The 22,155-nt window shown below is 36.0% G+C and overlaps 1 long non-coding RNA gene across 1 annotated transcript; it reads right to left on the reverse strand.

Moving 5' to 3' along the window:
* Nucleotides 1–6,264: 6,264 nt before the first annotated feature.
* LOC114646430 (uncharacterized) lies at nucleotides 6,265–11,039 on the reverse strand. Its single transcript, XR_003715338.2, has 3 exons — nucleotides 9,324–11,039; nucleotides 9,016–9,202; nucleotides 6,265–7,525 (listed from the first exon to the last, which is right to left on the reverse strand). It is a non-coding gene; the product is annotated as an uncharacterized LOC114646430 (long non-coding RNA).
* Nucleotides 11,040–22,155: the final 11,116 nt, after the last annotated feature.

Genomic DNA, 22,155 nt, shown 5'->3' on the forward strand with positions numbered 1-22,155 from the left:
TTATAAAGAGTGGCCATTGCTTTTTGCATAAAAAAGGAGTGTTCTTTTTACGGGTTGGATAATGGATGGACTTTAAAGTTTAATAATATTTTGTGTATGTCATATATGAATTAGACATTCAAATCTCGATAAATAAAGTACATTATATTCATTACATGCAAAGTTGTGTTTATGTGAATATTTCTGGGGGGGATCCATAGCTTTCATCAGATTCTTAAAGGGGTCTTTGACTCAAAAAAGGTTAAGAATCACTGTACTAGAGGATGATATTACCATTAAGCATCAACTAGTAATAAAGGTAAGCACCGGATCTTTATGAAATAAAAGATTTATTTCACAAAAAGCTCTGTAAATACGTCCAGCTCTAAAAAGCACACAAAGCAAAACGATGTTGTCAGCAAGGGCAACCCAAGGCGTGCAAGTCTTAATATGAAATCCCAAGAACAGTCAAAACACAGTGCAGTTCAGTAAATCACGAATATCCGAAAGTCACAAAAAATTATAAGGACTCACCACTCCAGACACATTCAATATGAACCGCCAGGAACTGTAGGAGATCCTCTAGATTTATAAGGTGGAGAGCAGTTCCTGGTGATGACTGGCAGGTGGTCTTGCCTCTTGGGGGACCACTCACAAAACACATTGACTATAACACGGGCAGTTTACATCCATAAACAAAATCAAAAATGAAGAATATTGCACATAATTTAAAACACAACATAGCCAAAAGATACATAAAACACAAATGTGAACCCCAGCCAGGTGTTGCACATCCAACAAAAATGTATTTGTTTGGTTAGAAGTAAAGACTCCATTATTGTAAAGTCAGCTTAAGGACACATTAAGTGTCGGGAATATGCTGAATGATGAAATAATATAACCGCTTTTAAAAAATGCTTGCTGAGTCATTTTCTGAATTGACCTTTTCTATTACAAAGTTACATAGCTCATTCATCTATTCATTTGCTGTATCTACATGGGAATACATAAAAGGCAACAGCAGTGTGAGCTACCTTCATTTAGGAATAGCCTTATCTATAACACTAGAAATATTTACCAGCATTGAAAAGACATTTAAAAAGTAGATTATCAAAACAAAATATTCAGTTATTAAGAAAAATCTGCACCCCTTTCCTTGAATTCGGTCATCCCACTGTGATTACCCTGTTCCTGTTACCCACATGCCCACTTATTTTCATATTAACAAATAAGACACTAAATATTTTTAAATAAGTTATAGCAAGTCTTTAATATTATTCAAGTCTCTTTAATACGCAGAATGTGGCTGCAGTCTCCACTGCTATCTATCTATCTATCTATCTATCTATCTATCTATCTATCTATCTATCTATCTATCTATCTATCTATCTATCTATCTATCTATCTATCTATCTATCTATCTATACATACAGTACATACATATCCTGTAGCCTCCCCTACCTTGCATGTATTTGCGTATAATCTGAGTATAGATATAATAAAAACTTTCTTGCAGTAATAAATTCATAAAAGATACCATTTATTATTTTTTGCATATATTGGAAATTGTATGAAAATAAATTAATATTTGATAACACAGGCCACCTGCTAGACACCAAGCTCCAGGTTATATTTACTCTGCTCGTACAGAAGGTGTAGTTTATACCGTATCCAAGCCCAAGGAAGCCAAGCCCATCCTCACAGCAACAGGCACAAGGAAGAAATTCAACACACACACGTGTTATATAGTGCCTTTCTTTATTGATCTATCTACCATGGTATTTAAATGGTTTACAAACCTCTGGATGTGTGCACTGGAATAAATACTATAGTGAGAAAATTACATGCTGTGAGCAGATGTACCCTTCTGTACAAATACTATAAAAAGAGGCAAAACAGCTGCATTTCAAGACAAAGAAGAAAATTTATGTGGAAGCACTGCAATCTTTATAAGAGTGATCACAAGGTTTTTTAAGGGTTACGCTAAAATAAGTTAGGCAAACCTTGCCCATCGGACACCTTACAACTTACTTATCAGTAGCCTATGGTTTTCAGCAAGAGCCAAAAATGAACGTGTTGCCCGTATTTAGAAAAGAAAACAATGAACATCAGGAGAAAAAAAAAACTATTGTTTTTTTTTTTTTTTGCTTATAGGACTAATTTTTGACAGAAAGCCCTCTTCAGGTAACCAGCATTGCATAGTGGTGAAAAGTATGTGTGAAATATTGACCCTTAACCTTTACATAAACAACTGCTGTAATGGACCCTCAGGACCCGGTTCATGTTCTGATGGTGTCAAAAATAAAGCAATGAAAGATTTCTGAAACATTAACACATGTAAGAATTTTTAACCTCTTACCACAATGGTAATTCCAGGTCTAACCTATATTCATCAATAGTATTTTCTTCTTTACACAGAAGTCAGAAGTGTTATCAATACATAAGAGCTTAAGTAACCTGTATTAATAACCAAAAAAAGCATTAGAAATATCCGTAAAACACTAACGATCTAAAAATATGACTTACTATCTATGGAATTTAAAAAAAAACATGCATGCATACAACCCCTTCAGTGCTGATGGGAAATAAATACCAACCTAAATAAGTATTATATGAGAAAAACATCCACTATGAGAAAAATGGCAAAAACTGAAAGTAATGTATTCATAACAATAAATAAGGAAGATGTATGATAGGTTAACAAAATTTAATTTCTTAAACATTAATATTAAATATATTATTTATGTTAAAGTACTTGAACATACATAGTGTAACAAAATACAAATAAAGAAGGGAAGAGGGTTGGGGGTACCACAAAGGTATACCCTCATGTAATGTGCAAAAAGAAAAAACTTACAAATAACAAAACAACCACACAGGTCATGAAAACAACAGAAAGTCTTCTTTCAAGAGTAAAGATCGCCCTGGTGTGTCCTTCCTCACACTCAGATGTGGGTCCCACAAATGAGCGCTGACTTTTTAGTTTGGATGTTCTTTATATTTAGTGTGAGGCAGAAGGGGTGGGATTTCCAGTTTGGGAGTAGAGGAAGTGATGTCATTCTGGCGATAGATTTTTCCTGGAGGTAAAGGAGGAGATGGTGTTACCCCCCACACCCTCTCATGCTCGGGGGTGGCATTGCCCATGTTGCAGCCATGTAGTTGTCCCTTTCTCGCACATGTCCGCCAATAGTAAATAGATAATGGAAGGCTTTAACCTTATCCCCTACAAGCTAGCAGTTCATGGGATGTTCTAACCTATTTTCTTGTTATCAGGACTCAGTTTTTTAACCGTGTAGTTAGCAAAGCACATGGTACAAAACATTTTTAAACAATAACCTGCACTCATAACTGTAACACTGCTTACAACAGAAAGGTAATCTTAAGCACAGAACACAACTGAAGATGGAATCCTGCTCCAAGTCACTCTGTGAGAAACTTCTCTCTGTGTCTACATGTCTTTTTCTCCAGGTAATCTAGTTTACCTCATCACAAAGATGTGTGTGATAGATTAATGGACCGTATTTCCTGCCTTGCACCCAATGCTGCCAGGATAGGCTGCAGCCTCCCATGACTCTAATCTGTGCTAAGTGAATTTAAAAGTGCTACATTATGCACATATAGTAAAGGGAGTTATCAAAAACCCACTAGAGGCCAAACAAACAAATAACAGATTATTCTAATTCAAGTATTAACATATATGACTGAAAGCAGAAAATAATGCCTTTTCCTTCATTTGTTTTGTACAAGAGTTGCTAATGTCCAATAGCTACTGAGATACAATAGTTTTCTCAGTGAATCTGAACACATATCTTTTTTTTTACCTGCATCTCTATTATAGCTTTATCCTATCGACCCAAGGTGTTGTGGTGCCCATGTAGATTGCCTCGACTATTTGTACAAAGTTGTTCTATTAAACTATTAGACTGTGCAGACACCCATAGTCAGAACTAATAAGACTTCTGCTCCTTCTGCACAAGCCTGTACAGGCACTCTGAAGCAGAGGAAGGGCTGCTAGGTCTGAAATGTGTACCAAGACAAGGCCCACAGGTGTGTGTAATCATCATTTCCCAAGACAAACATTTTGATTGGGAATTTAAGCAGCTTTAGCAGTGATGAGGAGCCCTATCTGAGGCTGCCAGGCCATTTATCTTGCTATTTAAAGGAAGTCACACTAGGGATTGCAAACAAGTGCGCAGGCGCTATCATTAGAGCAAAGACAGAAAAGTTAAAGATTTACAGAGTCCTTTTTTGTGGAGGGACGTATAATTGCCATTAATAATTTCTTTTATTGCACCTTAGAAATTACCATGTAGAGCTAAACTGAAAGGCAGAAGGCAAAATTAGATGGAGCTCATTCAGACTTTTGATGGTTGCCCACAGCATATCTTTAAGGCATCACAGGCAATGGTTGTAAATGGTTCTTATTTTTATTTGGCACAGAATAGTAAGCAATTAAAAGAATATACTAATTAAAATGTATCAGATTTATAAAAATGTTCACATTTTTGGATAATACTCTGTAATAATAATAACATATTATGCATTACCTTATAATTTAGATTTTTGTCTCACTATTGTTTTTGCTCTTCTTTCGAGAATTTTTAACTTTTTGAACCCTGTTTATAGTCATTCTGTGTGTCTTCAAACTTTATGCTGATTTCCCTGATATGTTCTTTCAGCCCACAACTGCATTGTCTCTTCTGCCTTCTTCTTGGTCTTGTTCTATTTGGTAGATTCTCAGATTCTTTTTTTGGGTGTTTGGCACATCTGCTAGCTCAGTCCTATACTAATTCATTCGAGATCTTATCCAGGTATGCTATTTCCATGGATGGAGCATTTTTGGGATGCTTTGTCACCAGACAGCACTCAGAACTGTATAATAAAACAAGCAGAACTACAGTTTTATTGGATTTTAGATTAATCTGCATCCTTTTGTCACAGAGTATGCTGATCAGTTGCTTCCATCTCTTCCATGTAGCGGATATTCAGCTCGCTAAATGTCTAACAAACGATGTTTTCTTCCATTCCAGTTGAAAGCCTTGGTACTTTTACTCTTAATTGTTTTACATTTTTCTACCATTAGCAGCTTTACATTAAAAGGGAATTTTCTCTATCACAACAGTACTGGATTTATTTGTATTATATTCATTTCACCCCGTGACCCTGTAGTTAGGATATAGCAGGATGGATAATGAATGGATGGATGGATACTCATTTCATATGTATATGCATTTTATCATTTCTTTATACAGTTTTTAAAATTTCAGCATTTTTAATAGTGGTAATTCCATTGTCATACCATTGCAGAGGTCTCCATTTGAACGTGCTGCTATCTTGGTAGAGTTTGCACCCTTTACTCTTGCTTATACAACAATTAACGGTGGTATTTAACAGGTAAATTCCCCTCCCATTCAATGCTGACAATAATGGTGCCACGTGGAAAAGAAATGTCACAAGACTTGAGAAAGTCATTTCCTTCCACAAAAAGGGTAAGGGCTACAAGAAAAGTAGCAAAGCATTTCTAATCTATCGGAATACAGTAGCAAAAGTGATTCAGAAATTAAAAAAGGATGGACTTGGGGCAAGCTCTCTGAGATGTCCAGGCCGTCCACAGAAGCAAACACCTCAACATGAGTGTATTGTGAAAAGAAGAGTTGAGGAAAATTGCCTTGCAAGTTCATCACATTTAGCAGTAGAAAGCCATAGTGGGTGGTGACTGTTTCCCATGACACAATACGACATATACACACTGTAGAGGAGTGGCATGCAAGGTATCGTTCACAAAGGAGGCCACTGCTAAAGACTATGCAAAAAAATAGCCCATTTAGCATTTGCCAGGAATCATGTTGAGAAAGGTGAAGACTATTGGGACTCTATTGGATGGATGAGACAAAGGTCAACCTTTTAGGAACATTAATGAGGAGATCAAAATTCAATAGTTGTGAGGGAACCCTGGAACAGACTGATGTCACATCTAGGACTGCTTCCTACTTGGAGGCCAATGTGGCCAAAATAAGCAACAGGAAAGTCAGAACATGGTTGGAGGTGTTTATAATCATTAAAACTTTATCTCAGATTATTTTTTTGGTATTGGGTGTCACATATACCATAAAGGACGGCAATATATATTTGCACATAAGCAGTTCTTAAAGCTTTATGCTAAACGGTTAACAGGAGGACTATGATTAATTTAATTTCTATTTTACCTTTACATTTACATTTATATTTTACCTTTTTCAGTGTTCACTAAAACAAGTCTAAAAGAATGACACAGAGAACAGAAAAGCCAAAAACAACATCAAATTTAAATGAGAACAATGCATCGAATAAATGTAACATAATAAGAAAAAGAATATTGTTCTTTACAGCTCTGGAAAGCTTTGTTGTAATAACATTGCACATAGTGACTCAGGCAAATCAGCATATGGCCTTGGGAACAAATTAAAACGGTTCCTGAAAACATAGAATAAATAGAAAATAAGTTTGGAAATGACTTTTGACTGTGAGTATAATTCAAAATAACACACAACAAAATGGAGAAGACAGATTAATTTTTGTTCTTCAGTTTTTAAGACCCAAACTTAAAAGTACTTTCTAGTAAATTTTTATTTTTTTATTATCACAAAAATGCTTTACAGTACAATTCATTTTTATAACAAATGTTGATATATTGCAGGTAGTTTGTAACAGATGCATTATTTTGTCTTAGTGCTTGCTTAAAGGAACTGGGAAAGGTACTATATTAGATAGACAGATTATGATGTTGCAATATGATGCATAAGTGATATTAAATAATATTTTTCTCCTGTTTCGCAAGTACTGCATGATAACCACTTTACACATATTGTAAATTTTATGAATAATGTTTAATTTTAGCAAAGAGATAAAGGAAAATCAGCCACCACAAAAGATCTGGAACTCAATTTAGATTCACAAACTAATTAAAATAAAATCCTAGTTGATTACTATGTAATATTTTTCTCTACACCTCATTTAAAAAGTTGTAGAATAGTTACACTATTTACTTAATATAGCTTAGAAGCAATGCTTGGCTTCTTAGTGCTGTTACTTGAGTCAACCATATAAAAACCTTAGCTTTATTAATTCTATCAGCTGTTCCTTCTCGGAATATAAAGAGCAGCAAAGAAGGCTAAAACTAACATTCCTCATGGGAACCCTAATGCCCTTTTATTACCGAGCATTAACGGCTGGTTGCAAAGGGACCTGTGTCCCAAGTGAGACTCTGTCCTTCACACTAATAAAAGACAAACTCCCTTCTGTATAATAGTTTAATACTGCTTCAGCTAACTGAACTTAGCGCATTCACAGAAACTGGACACGTCCCACGTCTTCCATCAAAGGCTTGAAATTGTAAGGGGATTCTGTGCAGTATATACAGTACATATTATCTTCTTAGTGGTTTGTGAATGTAAATCATCTTCATATTAAAAATTTCATCTCCAAGTAGAAATATATTCTGAGGCATTCATTCAGTCTTGGTAAATCTTAAAGGTTTCATTCTTGAAATCAGGAAGACTTGACAACCCTAGGCAACAAATACAAAAGTAAGGATTCAAGTCAAAGTGCTTACCGGTTTAGGATGCTTCTCCTTAAGCTATCAAATGCACTTTTGTTGTAAAATCAGGAATAAGTGTGCATTTTTAGTTTTCATAGTAGAATGTGAAAAGAGCCCTAAAGACAATCAGGAATTTTTAAAAGGGATTAAATTTTAATCTTTATAGTTTAATCATATGCAAACTAAAAGACAACATGTTGAATATCTTTAAATACTGAATCAAGGACACAGGAATCTGATGAACACTACACTTCATGTTCATATTAGAAAACATCTTTTTGCAAACTAAACTGCATGCTAAACTAGTTTAATAATCTGTCTGGAAATTGTAAACTTTCAAAATGTGACTTTCAGAAACATCAGTTGAATAAAATTGCCAAATTACTATATGCTGGAGTGAATTAACCAATCTATTAATTGTTCATCGGGAATATGAGGGCATGGAAGCATGTTAAGGGAAATATTTCACAAATGTTAGAAAGCTTTTCTTTACACAAAGAATATTACCAAGTAGTGTAGTAGAGAGTGGGGTTTTATAGACTTTCAGATCTCGACTCAATGTTATTTTGGACAATCTAATTGAATAAAATGAATGAGGGTCAATTTATAGGGCTGAATGGCCTTTTCCCGTCACAATTTTTCTAATGATTTAATGTTCCAATGACTACAATTCTTGTTTAGCTATTCTTGATTTGACAATATGTTCTTTCTGTCATTTTTATCTTGGATCCCTATTTTATTTCTAAGACTATATTTTCCTTGCTTTAAGTCTTTAATCTCCTGGTCATTTACCTTTTCTCCCTAACTCTTAGGACACCTTTCTTGTACAAGTGTCCATAACAATAATGAGGAACAGGCTAGGAAGAACTAAACTAGGACTGTGGACTTATAGCCAGGCCCTTTTGAGATATTGCCTTAATCTGTACTGTAATAACATAACATTGCCACCATGTTTTGGATTCTGTCAAATACGAGGAACCTCATTTAGGATCCTTCAGATCTCAATTCGAAGTTATTTTGGAGAATCTAAAAGAACAGGACTGGTGGGTTTGTTGGACTAAATCACCTGTTCTAATCACATTTTTTTCTAATGTTCTAAAATGTTTTCATACGTTCTTATGAAATATGTGATCTGTATATAAAAACTAATTATTGTTTATATATAAAAAACTTCTGCGGTTGGCTGGCGCCCTGCCCAGGGTTTGTTTCCTGCCTTGCGCCCTGTGTTAGCTGGGATTGGTTCCAGCAGACCCCCATGACCCTGTAGTTAGGATATAGCGGGTTGGATAATGGATGGATGGATATAAAAAACTTATTGTTCCAATCTGCAAAAAAATGCCTTTATTTAAATGTGCTTTTGATTGCCGTACATTTTAGGTGAGCAACACAAACAGAGAAGAAAGTTTAATTTCATAATCTTAATTTCATATAGTGCCTTATCATCAAACAATTTACTGTACCTGATATCAAAATTCTTTGCAGAAGTTCAATAAATTTAAGAGATGTGCTCAAAATGAACTACAAGTGCAATCAGAACCTGCATGTCTTGGTCTCATATTTAAACACTACAGTCTCACTGCTTCTTCGATATGAGGTCTCAGGTTTTTTCCAATAAAATGTCACCAGCCTGATCTTGTAGCTGCAACTCTTTAGAGAGAAAATGAAAAAGAGCACACATGTCAATATTCTATACATTTTCACAAAGAAACTAAAAAAAAATCAAACACTAACATTAGAAAGCAAGTCTTTTCACTTATGCAATACTGACCTTACAGGCTCATTCTTTTAGAAGAAAGCAGTGTTTTGGTATTAACAACATGATCCGGTAGACCTTGAATAGATTAGTGACCTTTTGTATAAAGAAATGCTTCCTACTTTCTCTTCTAAGTCTGCCCTTCTTTTGTTTTCCAATGTGACCTCTAATCCCTTGTTTGCAGCTACAAAAGAAAAACGGGATTTGCCTTCATTCATCCAGAGTTTAATTAACATTGTTCTGTACCTTTTTCCATTATGTATAGTGTTATAATAAACACTGTGAGGTGTTCTGCCAGACGCTATTACATATTACCTACTAAATGGCTGTTCCCAACAGCTTATAAAATCATGTGTGGGCACAGCAGCTGTTGAATGGATGTTCCTGCAGTTTAGCCCCATATACTATAAGGTGGCATAAAAATAAGCAAATATAAAAAATAAGGTAGAGCACTTGGAATGGCAATGCAAAATGAATAGTCAGTTGAGTAAACCTTCTTTAATAGAGTATGGAAAGCATTATATTGTGGGTAGCAAATAATTGCAAAGGAGTAAACTGTAAGCAATAACTTGATAGTTATAGGGCAGACAGAGTAGAAAAAAGTTATTAGAAACCCACAGTACAGCTGAACGATACAAAGCTTAAGCAACCCCAAAGTGCCGCCTATAGAGGAGGGTTGTAAAGGGATGCTTGAATGTCATAGATTGGGAACAGCTTGTGGAACATGCGAACAAGTAGTCCTTTTTCAGTTTGTAGGGAATATTACAGAAAAGGCTATCTGAGTCAGAATTGTGGCGTCAAAGAGAGACATATAGAAAGTTAAGTGCAGCACTCAGCCATATAAGGAACTGTAGAGTAGAGTGAATTTTTAGCCTGGTTCTTGCTGGTGGTGAGTGTAAAACAGTGAAGTAATATGAATGTAGAAAACAGCAGAGCACAACAGGCAATGGTAACATTCTGAATGACTTGGACTCATTGGGTAGCGGTTATAGAGGGCCTTGACCTCAGGGAGTTGCAGTAATCCAGGCTCAACTGAACCAAGATCTAGACAAGTGGTTGAGAAGAATAATTGAAGAGAATGGAACTGGACTTATCTTTGCTATATAAAATTACTACATAAATAATGACCTGTCGTTTTTGATTATGTTGAAAGGTTATAGCATGACAAAAATTTTACATTGGAATTCAACATATTAACTTATCCATTATCAAAACCGCTTTATCTCATCCTGGGTTGGACACAAAGCAAGAAACAAGTCTGAGTAGAATGTAACAAGTTAATGTTAATTAACTTGTAACATTACATCCTACTTAACAGGATAAAAATATATTGAAAATGTGTAGTTTAGGTAGTTTGCTAAAGTTAGATTTCAGCTTGAAAGAAATGTTTTTTAAACTAACGATTATCATTATTTTTTTTACATCTTTCTCTTGTCATTGATAGCTATTCCATTTGTCAAACTACTAGAAATCAGGAGACTTCTCACAGTTGGTCTCAGAAGAACAAAATGGAAAAATAATTTAATTTGATCAAGAGAACTTTCAGTCATTGCCATTTATAATTGGTAAATGGACTTTAATGATTACGCCCATAAAATATCATTTAAAGCCCTTACTCACTTCAGATCAGGAGAAAAGAGAACTTCCATAACATGTGGGAAGTTAAATCTGAGGATTGCTTGTTCCAACTTGTGTGTAACAATAAGCAGTAGTTTATGAAATGCTAGTATTCTTCGAGGGGCGGCACGGTGGTGCAGTGGGTAGTGCTGCTGCCTCGCAGTTGGGAGACCTGGGGACCTGGGTTCGCTTCCCGGGTCCTCCCTGCGTGGAGTTTGCATGTTCTCCCCGTGTCTGCGTGGGTTTCCTCCAGGCGCTCCGGTTTTCTCCCACAGTCCAAAGACATGCAGGTTAGGTGGATTGGCGATTCTAAATTGGCCCTAGTGTGTGCTTGGTGTGTTTGTGTGTGTCCTACGGTGGGTTGGCACCCTGCCCGGGATTGGTTCCTGCCTTGTGCCCTGTGTTGGCTGGGATTGGCTCCAGCAGACCCCCGTGACCCTGTGTTCGGATTCAGCAGGTTGGAAAATGAATGGATGGATGGATAGTATTCTTTGAATATGGTTATGTGAGGTACAATTTGTTAAACAGTTCTGTGCTTTATGACCTGTGAGGAAAATAAGGGATGCTCTCCAGACATTCTTGAACCCAGAGTAAACATTAATAAGGCCAAAGTTATTAAAAAGCAGTGCATTTTAAAAAACAAAATAAAGGAAGGGAAGGACTAGCCAAGTAGAAAATAAACAGAAAGAAAACCTTGCTGTGTCCCTGGAGCTACTATGACAGTTGGTGATCCTCCTTCTGTCTGATAGGGTGTTTTTCTTACTTGGCCATCTTGAAGTACCACAAATAAGCACTTCTGTTTCCTCACATGTTCTATGCCTTCCACACATCTCTCTCTGTCTTTCTCTCTATTCTTCCACCAGTTAAACATTTTTGATACTCACTTTCAAACTTCAAGTGTGTTAGAGGTCTGTTAAGCTCCTGACACTATTGTCCTAGAAATCCCCCTATACTCGCTTAGCTACCATAATAGTAGTGGCCACATATACCATAAGGGGTTTTCCTCCTTCAGCTGTTGATCTGGAGCACTCCTATTAAATTATTCAATTTCTCCCATTACTCTGCTCCTATTTCTGTACTCCTGGAGGTAGCACTCTCTGTAAACATATGCTTTATTATCCCTTGGCATTATTTCATGTGCTCTCTTTTGCCTTCACTGGCAGTCCCTACCTGGCATCCATTTACACCTGAAAATTATTTTTGTTCACAAAATGAACATAGCAAGTAGAATTCTTAAAATGTTTATATAGTGCTTTCCTTATTGTGTAATGAACAGATAATGCCCTATGCTACCGTTTAGCTTATAAACAATCATAAAGTTTACACTGAAACTGACATTTAGATCAAAATTACATTGCTACTGACCTGCACATGGTGAATAAAAGTAAATCAATTACATTATGTTAGCTTTAAATAACATGATTTCTCTTTCATTTACACAGTTAACTATTTATAGATTATGATACCCTGACTAAAAGGCATAATGGCACCATGCAGAAAATAAGTCTGTGACATGATACCACTGTCCTATTCTGATCTCTGAATAAATCAGAAGAGGCCAAAGAATAAAATAAAAGAGATTGTGTGATTAAAATAGAATAGCCACTTTCATTGATGGAAATAAGAACATAACATTTATTTATATAGCACATTTTCATATATGAAAGTGGCTCAAAATTCTTAATAAAGATAAAACACTGATTTTACTCATTTTTACAGTTGTCATATATAATATCTGACTACAGTATTACTAAAATATTTTAAGGCCTATAATCACAACAATGATTGTGTTCTTCTTATTCAAGTTGTCATTGTATTTTAATTGCATTTGAATTCCAAATTAAAGTTACTTTTGAAAATACGTTTTTTTTTCTTTCAAAATGACATTTATTTCAAGAAATTTCTACTACTTCTTAACGACTTTAGTGATTGCTTTTTTTAATGTCCTTTTAAAAACAAGCAAATGCTTTTCTAATTGAACTATAACACTGAACCCTATTTTTAGGCTTTACAGATTACTATTAATCTATCATTTATTTATGTCTGATGGATAACTAGAAATAGAGATGCATTAGCTAGAGTTTTAGCTTCCTTTTTTTCACCGGCAACAGGAGAAGGAAAGACGAGGGCATTTCTGGTAACCATTGTGAATGTTGGACTTCGTAATGTTTGGTCTCATTGTTCTGAGTCAGTCACCCCTGGAATATCATGCCCTTCTGTTCATTACATATCCTCACTTTGAGGAGACCAGTGGAAAAAATCCTGCAGCCTGGTTCTGGCCACTAATTACCTGCTTAAACACCTTGTAAATACCTCTATAAACCTCCCAGAATCTAAATTCACCTTTCCTCAGCCACAGGCAGTAAAATCTGTCACTCCAGTTCAATGGACCAAAACTGCTTGTTTTGTTTTTGTTTCTTTCAGAACTTTTTAAGGTCTGTTTGAAACAAACACATTTTTTAAACATATGGAATATGCTCATCTGTAAAGCAAAAGCACCTTTATCTTTATGCATACAGTGTCTCATACAAAGTTGTATGTTATACTCATTATAGAAAATGACAGACCTCTGAACAATAGTACTCTGGCCACATGTGTAATGTACAGAAAATACAATCAATAATTATTATATCACAGTGATTTATGCTTTAAATGGGCTTGCAAACATAATATTTGATTTTCTTTCCTATATTTACATTTTATCAGATAACACTGACACGTTAGTGAAAGGCAGTGCTCGAGGGCCACTTATATTTCAGATATATATTGAAGTTGCACCTTAAGTAATGAATAAGTTGACAAAACTGATTTTTCAGTGAATGAAAAGCTCATATGAGTAAGATGACTTCAGGCTGAACACAACCCAGCAAGCTCATCCTCCACGTACCTCATCAGTGAGGTTAGGCACTTCTGTGGGCAGCCATGGTCATCCAGAAAACTTCTCTTTGAAGAGCATGGTGCAAACATCCTCAGCTCCCAGGTTATGTGTGCTGATCCACTGGCAACTACCCATTTCAATCTTAATTTAATCTATCCTGGATATACTTTAACTTGCTCACCTTTAATTTCCCTTAAGCTAGTCTGAAGACAGTCATCTTTAACCTACTGCCACTGCCATGAATGGCATTATCCACATTGACACTACATAGCAACAGTCATATGGCGGTGCTGTTTGTAAACCACTGCTACAGCAGTTTTCCTCATTAAGGCTCTGTGAAGCTCTTCTTCAGGGGTATAACCTGATGAAGTTTCTAGGCAGTACTTCAGGCTGGCACCTTTACATAAAGTTCTGCCGCCATGACATTTGAACCCATCTGTGCCCTCTGGTGGACACAAGTGAATCTATAGAATTACAAATAGTCATACCTGGACTTGCATATTATACATTAAATGTGCAGACTTCATATCTCTTTGGGCAACTCCATTTAAAACATTTGTGTACCCCTTTCAAACACCAGGCAGCAGTGAATTGTAGCAAGCCCATTGATGATGCAGTCAGTTAAACATCAACACAATAAAAGAAACTATGTTTTTATATTATCTTTCACAGGCCTGAAGCTTAAGCCACACTAATACATTCACTGAGAGAGAAATCTTCACTGGCGTGTGAACTGAGTGTTGAAAGAGTCTTACTGCTATACCCTAGATTTTTCAAGTCTGAAAGGTGTCTTCATTTGTTTTCTTGAATCTCCGAATGTCTAAAGATGTTGAATTCTTTTGATTTGTGAACACAGTGGAATAAAAATGTGTTTCGCTCTTTGTTATGTTTTGTTGTTTGACACCAAGGTATTCAAGTTTAGCCATAACTCATACATAATACATATGACAGCAAAATTTGTTGCTTTGATGGAAACAAATCAAATAATTCAGGACTGTAAAGAATGTAGTAAACATACTGAGTATAGATAAGCTATGAAAATAAGTGAACAAGAACAAAATCAAGTGGGAATAGCATCAAACACCATTGCCTTATGTAATGAGACAAGTGAAATAAGAATGTAAATGGAAAAAGCCCCAAATCTGGTAGCCTTCTTCATATTTATAACATAGGTATACCATACAGAGTTAAGTAACCAATATATATGCAAAATGTAATATTAATTAAGTTTATTTTTAAGATTTTGATCCACTTTAGAGACATTGCTATTTTAATAAAGGTGTTAAAAGTCATCAGTGTTTCTTTGAAATAAGGGTTTAGCTGCTGTGACAACATTTAAAAATGTTGAACTGTAAAATCTCAAAGCTTAAGTTTTGGATTGAACTCGAAATTCACAAAAGTCTTCCTTTCTAAGTCCTAAGTGTGATGCCAAATTTTATGAAACTCTAATCAGTGGTTGGCTGTTGCTGATAATGACTTGCAAGCATTCATCTTTCAGAGATGAATGTAATCCCAAGTTAATTGGCTCTTAAGACTAACGAGTGCAAGTTTTCTACATAGGTTCATAAGAATTAGTCCATTTGTTTCCATTTGTATCCATGCAGTTTTTGTCACAGACACACATACAGATGGACACGCATCTTTCTAAAAATGCTCAAAACATGCTCTAGGGGTATCAAAACACTGAAAGAAATACTTGATCTATATACAAAATATTGAAAAAGTAAAAATCAAAATTAAAGAATGATAAAGATATCTTTGAGGTGTGTGATGCATTCAATCATGAATTTCTGAACATTTTTGATTATTCCACTTTAATTCCCAAAAAGGTGATTTCCCAGTGTATTTTTTGCCTTGTTCTAAATTGAATGAATAGAAACATTTTAAAAGCAGGTTAATCAAAAAGTCAAATGAATAAACACATATGATATTTCCATTTATTCAACAATTTAATGCATCTGTTTTTTTCAGTTCAAGGTCCGTTGCATAGCTCACTCTCTCATAGTTGTTCACACTAGGCCAATTTAGAAACATGTATTTAGAAATAGGAAGAAAGCGGTAACACTAAAATAATCCACCTGTGCAGATTCCACATAGACAGTGACTGGGCAAGAAATGAAACGCAGGTCCCTGCATCTGTTTGGCAGAAGCTGTAAAATGTAACTTCTGTTTCTCTTTTTCTGTCTTATCATCATTGACTCCTTACAATTATTTTTACTTATCTTTGATGTTTTATTTCATATGAACAGTTCTATAAACTTTTCTAGATATTATGAGCAAAGACATCAAGTGAGAAAATTTTTATATTTACCTGAAGCTTACTTTTGGAGAATTTGACCTAAAATATGACTATTGGTTACACTTAGTAAAATATATTGACTTCAGTCTAGCAATTGAGGTATCTGTATTATTGTACTCGTATATTGCAATATACAGAGCAATATAGTATTTAAGAAAAGTTTCATGTAATCTTAACACCTCTCACTCAGTTCAAATTGAAAACTAGAATTGGTTTTATCAATGGAGACACATGAAGAATGAATAGTTGGAAACTGTGGAAAGTGAAGATGTATTAGTCTTTGCTCTAGTGCTATTCGGGCATCAAAGTAAATGTGTCTAAAAAATGAAGACCCTTCTTTGGTACCAAGAATAAGTCGGCATGGGGTACTGAAGCGAATGACCGCTGCAGCTGAGCATAAGGACCTGGGTAGCTTCAAATATTTCACAAATAGGAAATAATCTTCCTGCAGGGTGTAGAAAATAAAATAACAGCAGTGGGGTGATTTGCAACCATGTAATGGGCTTTTGTCTGGTTGGCTGGAAGAGGAGGGGGTAGCTGTGCTTCCTTCCCGGCAGGGTTCCAACGCACACCGCCTCCCTACATGCTTACAAAGGGCCGGTGCAAGGACCACTCCTCCGGTGGTTCATGCTGAGCCTTGCACAGCGAATCACAGACAGTTTTTTCTCTCTCTCTCTCTTTTTTTTGGAGGGGGCAAGTTGTGAGAGCAAAGCACTCTTTCTGACACTTGTTTTGTAAATTAAGAGAAACCACAGCACAGCTGGAGAAAACTTTCACCAAGTAGGATTCCCTTTCTTGTTCTTCTTCTCTTTTGACACATTACTTACAAACTATCCTAAATAAGCACCTGTTCCCGGAGCCACATGAAAAGACTATGGATTATTACTTAATATTTGACATAACTAATCCACTTTAGAACACAATAAATACATTTAAAAAGTTACATATATGAAAATGACTACTCTGATCATATTTTGTACAAAGGAATGCAGGTGGTTGTCTTTACAACATGGATATTGAACATGATCAGGAAAACTGAAATTATTATTTATTTGGACCAAAAAACATTACTTTGATGTTTACTTTTCAGGTTAAACCCAGCAGTGAAATTAATTTTGTTTTCATTTACTAACCAGAGAACAGCAAGAAGGACTTTAACACAACTTCAAAAGATTCCTTTGCCATCCTTTACAAATGCATGAGTCCTATGAACTTCAGTTTAATGCAACACTGACCTGTAAACAAAATAAAATAAATACATAATAGAATATAATATACATTTTCTTATGTAAGATTAAAACTCATTAAAATTATTATATGTATATAACAGACATTTTGTTATGTAAGATTAATACTCATTAAAATTATTATATGTAATTGAACATATCTGTAATAATTTGAAGTTGAACTGAATTTATGTTTTTACATATTCATCTATCAATCTAGTTGCCGTATTCACTCTAAAAGAATGATGACTGGAATTTAGTCAAAGATGTCTTGTGTGAACCATATGATCTTTCATTGTCTGCTTACCTTTTTTCTCATAAACACAGCATTTACATCTCTATGCCTCATGACCTTTGTGACCTGGTGCTTCAATTGTAATTTTACAAGAATTAATAGCATGCTTTTTAAGCCACCCTTTTTGCTGCTACATCACTAATAACCAGTTGGCATCCATTTTAAAATCTGTATTAATAAGTCACCCTGTGACTCTTTAATAGTTTTCTTTTCCTTGTTTAAATAATTAATTTGTTCATTTCTTAGGCTCCTTTTTCAATTACAGAGTTGTGAGGAGTGTGGGACTGACCCAGCGGCACTGGGAACAAGGCAGTAATCAATGCTATACAGGAGGCCACTCCATCTCCAGGTATATTCTTACATCCACATCCACAATTATTTACTCCAGAGCAATTTACAGGCACTAATGAATGAAACATACACCTTTCAAGAATGTGCAAAGACAATGGTGTACACAAAAAATAATGAAGTACACAAGGGAAAAATGTAAAATCTCCACAGAGACATGGTCAAAACTGGGACTGAGCTTGTTCCCTGAAGCTGTGAGGCAGCAGTACCGACCACTATGCCACCATGGTGCACCATAAATACATTAAATGAAAATATTTAATAACTTTCTATAAAAAAAAAAAACTTTTCAGTACTCAATGTCAAAGAAACAAAGTCTTTTTGAAAGCAAAGGGCACAAAAATGATACTGGATGGTATGAGACTCTAGGTTTTTTCAAAATGGAAAGTGATTTGTCAAGACATTTTTGGGCAGAACTTTTAAACTGAATCTGTGTGAACAAGATGAGAGCAAGCAAACTCCACACAAAATGCACTCCACTCAGGAATTAATCCAGTCCCTAATACGCCATTAAAAAACAATTGTAACCATTGTATGGACTGTGCCACTGTGACCTACCAAAGAAACTAATACAATTCATCATTGATTAAAAAAAATCAGATGTTACTTTCATTATACTTAACTGCTCCCCTTCTGGTAGACCAACACTTATCCTGAAACTTACACAAAAGATGAGATGTTACAGAATTTTCACTAACATTAACTCTAGCTTCTAAACCTCATCTTTTTTCACAATAATTTTTTAAATAAAACACTCTGTGGCAGCTTGCCACAGTGCCCTCACCATTATTCCCCTTTGCCCTCTTTTAACTCAGCTATCATTTTTACCTATTTTGTTTAAATAATTTAGTGTGTTTTTTATTTAGTTATTTTTTTATAATGTACTGTACATTGTAACACCTTTCCTAAAAGTGGAACCTTGGACACTTTCTTCAAGAAAGAATGAAAGGCTTGAACATTTTCAGTTTTGGCATATCATCAAAGGTATGAGTAAAACTGATCGTCGCTGTTACTTTAAGATTGGCTCTTCATTTCAGGTGGGTTGGGGGGGGGGGTTCAATTGGAAACTTAATGCAATTATATAGAGTGGTCCATATCTAACTATGCAACTTTTTATGCAATGCAATTCAATAATTGCATAATTAGACCTGGACCCCCCTGTATATATAGTTATCCATCCATCCATCTATCCATTGTCAAACCTGCTTTAACTGAACATAGACATAAGGAAGCCAAGGCCTATTCTAGCAAGCAGCAGACACAAGACAGGAACAATATCTGGACAGGACACCAGTCCATCACAGAGAAGTGCAAATATATGCAACCAGACTACCTAGTTGAATGCAGCACTTTGAATGCCCTCAAATCTCAACTGAATATTCGCATGCACCCTGTGTGAGTTACAACTGATAAGCCACTTTGATGTTAAAGACCAGTTCTCTTCAAAAGTTTTAGTTACAGTCTTAGATCAGAGAGACAGTTTCATCTGTTTGCAAATGAATGAACAGCAAGCTATGAATCCTCACAGTTAAGACAAATCAAGCAACTGAGTGACACTTTTAAAGTGTTTTACTGGCCTAATACAGTGCATCCGGAAAGTAGTCACAGCGCATCACTTTTCCACATTTTGTTATGTTACAGCCTTATTCCAAAATGGATTAAATTCATTTTTTTCCTCAGAATTCTACACACAACACCCCATAATGACAACGTGAAAAAAGTTTACTTGAGATTTTTGCAAATTTATTAAAAATAAAAAAACTGAAAAATCCCATGTACATAAGTATTCACAGCCTTTGCTCAATACTTTGTCGATGCACCTTTGGCAGCAATTACAGCCTCAAGTCTTTTTGAATATGATGTCACAAGCTTGTCACACCTATCCTTGGCCAGTTTCGCCCATTCCTCTTTGCAGCACCTCTCAAGCTCCATCAGGTTGGATGGGAAGCGTCGATGCACAGCCATTTTAAGATCTCTCCAGAGATGTTCGATCGGATTCAAGTCTGGGCTCTGGCTGGGCCACTCAAGGACATTCACAGAGTTGTCCTGAAGCCAATCCTTTGATATCTTGGCTGTGTGCTTTGGGTTGTTGTCCTGCTGAAAGATGAACCGTCGCCCCAGTCTGAGGTCAAGAGCGCTTTGGAGCAGGTTTTCATCCAAGATGTCTCTGTACATTGCTGCAGTCATCTTTCCCTTTATCCTGACTAGTCTCCCAGTCCCTGCTGCTGAAAAACATCCCCACAGCATGATGCTGCCACCACCATGCTTCACTATAGGGATGGTATTGGCCTGGTGATGAGTGGTGCCTGGTATCCTCCCAGCGTGACGCCTGACATTCACACCAAAGAGTTCAATCTTTGTCTCATCAGACCAGAGAATTTTCTTTCTCATGGTCTGAGAGTCCTTCAGGTGCCTTTTGGCAAACTCCAGGCGGGCTGCCATGTGCCTTTTACTAAGGAGTGGCTTCCGTCTGGCCACTCTACCATACAGGCCTGATTGGTGGATTGCTGCAGAGATGGTTGTCCTTCTGAAAGGTTCTCCTCTCTCCACAGAGGACCTCTGGAGCTCTGACAGAGAGACCATCGGGTTCTTGGTCACCTCCCTGACTAAGGCCCTTCTCCCCCGATCGCTCAGTTTAGATGGCCGGCCAGCTCTAGGGAGAGTCCTGGTGGTTTTGAACTTCTTCCACTTACGGATGATGGAGGCCACTGTGCTCATTGGGACCTTCATAGCAGCAGAAATTTTTCTGTAACCTTCCCCAGATTTGTTCCTCGAGACAATCCTGTCTCGGAGGTCTACATACAATTCCTTTGACTTCATGCTTGGTTTGTGCTCTGACATGAACTGTCAACTGTGGGACCTTAGATATGACAGGTGTGTGCCTTTCCAAATCATGTCCAATCGACTGAATTTACCACAGGTGGACTCCAATTAAGCTGCAGAAACATCTCAAGGATGATCAGGGGAAACAGAATGGACCTGAGCTCAATTTTGAGCTTCATGGCAAAGGCTGTGAATACTTATGTACATGTGCTTTCTCAATTTTTTTATTTTTAATAAATTTGCAAAAATCTCAAGTAAACGTTTTTCACATTGTCATTATGGGATATTGTGTGTTGAATTCTGAGGAAAAAAATGAATTTAATCCATTTTGGAATAAGGCTGTAACATAACAAAATGTGGAAAAAGTGATGCACTGTGAATACTTTCTGGATGCACTGTAGGTGGATAATGTGATGAGTCAACCATGGCCTAATTGTAATCATATTTAAGACTTGTGCTAACAACTTTCAAGTGCTTTGTAACAAAGTTAATGACAAAACACTCTCTGCAATGCAAATGTATTTAAAACAATATTACACTGCTAGGGATTCAAAGACAATTATTAGTCTTGTCTGTTCCTCTATCATGTGAGACATAGCATCCAAGGTTTTGGGCCCATTTATTGACGAATCAGTCATATAGCAATTTGACAAGACAATGTCATTTCATTTTAGAAAAGATTTTCTGTGAAAAGTGAATAATGGAGTTAACAGTTTGACATAAAATGACTGGACAATACATGGCTGCTACATTATGCACATTTTGGATTTTTTACCAGCATTTCTATAGATTTTCTATAAAGACTCAAAGTTTTATAATCCATCCTGGATTAGATCCTGACTATAGTCCATGGCTACTGGAGTATGAGTAAAGGTAGGCAGTGTGGTGTAGTGGTTAAAACTTTGGATTTCAAAATCCTGAGGTTGTCGGTTCAAATCCTGCTGTGTGACCCTGAGCAAGTCACTTGATTTGCCTGTGCTCCGATTGAAAAACCAGAAGAAGAGTAACCAATTGTATCATAAATGTTTAGTTGCCTTGGATAAAAGCATCAGCCAAATAAGTAAGTAAGACTGTAAGTGCCAAATAGTTCACCACTCCCTTCCTTTCTTTAATTTAACTGATGAGTGATGCCACCCAAGTGACATGGTGAAATATCTGTTCACTTTACTTTTCAAAGAGAAAAAGAAGATGAATAAACTGTATGTGTCCTTTGTAAAATAAAAAGTAAGTGTTTTTAGTATTCAAAGTAAAACTCAGATCTGGTTTCCAAGCATTCCTGATCTGAAATTAATGTTATTATAACCATGCGTTTAACATATGGCAAATGTTTTTGTATTTATTCATCCATTTCTAAATCTGCA

The sequence above is a fragment of the Erpetoichthys calabaricus genome, chromosome 2 (assembly GCF_900747795.2).
Source record: "Erpetoichthys calabaricus chromosome 2, fErpCal1.3, whole genome shotgun sequence".
NCBI classification, from domain to species: Eukaryota; Metazoa; Chordata; class Cladistia; order Polypteriformes; family Polypteridae; genus Erpetoichthys; species Erpetoichthys calabaricus.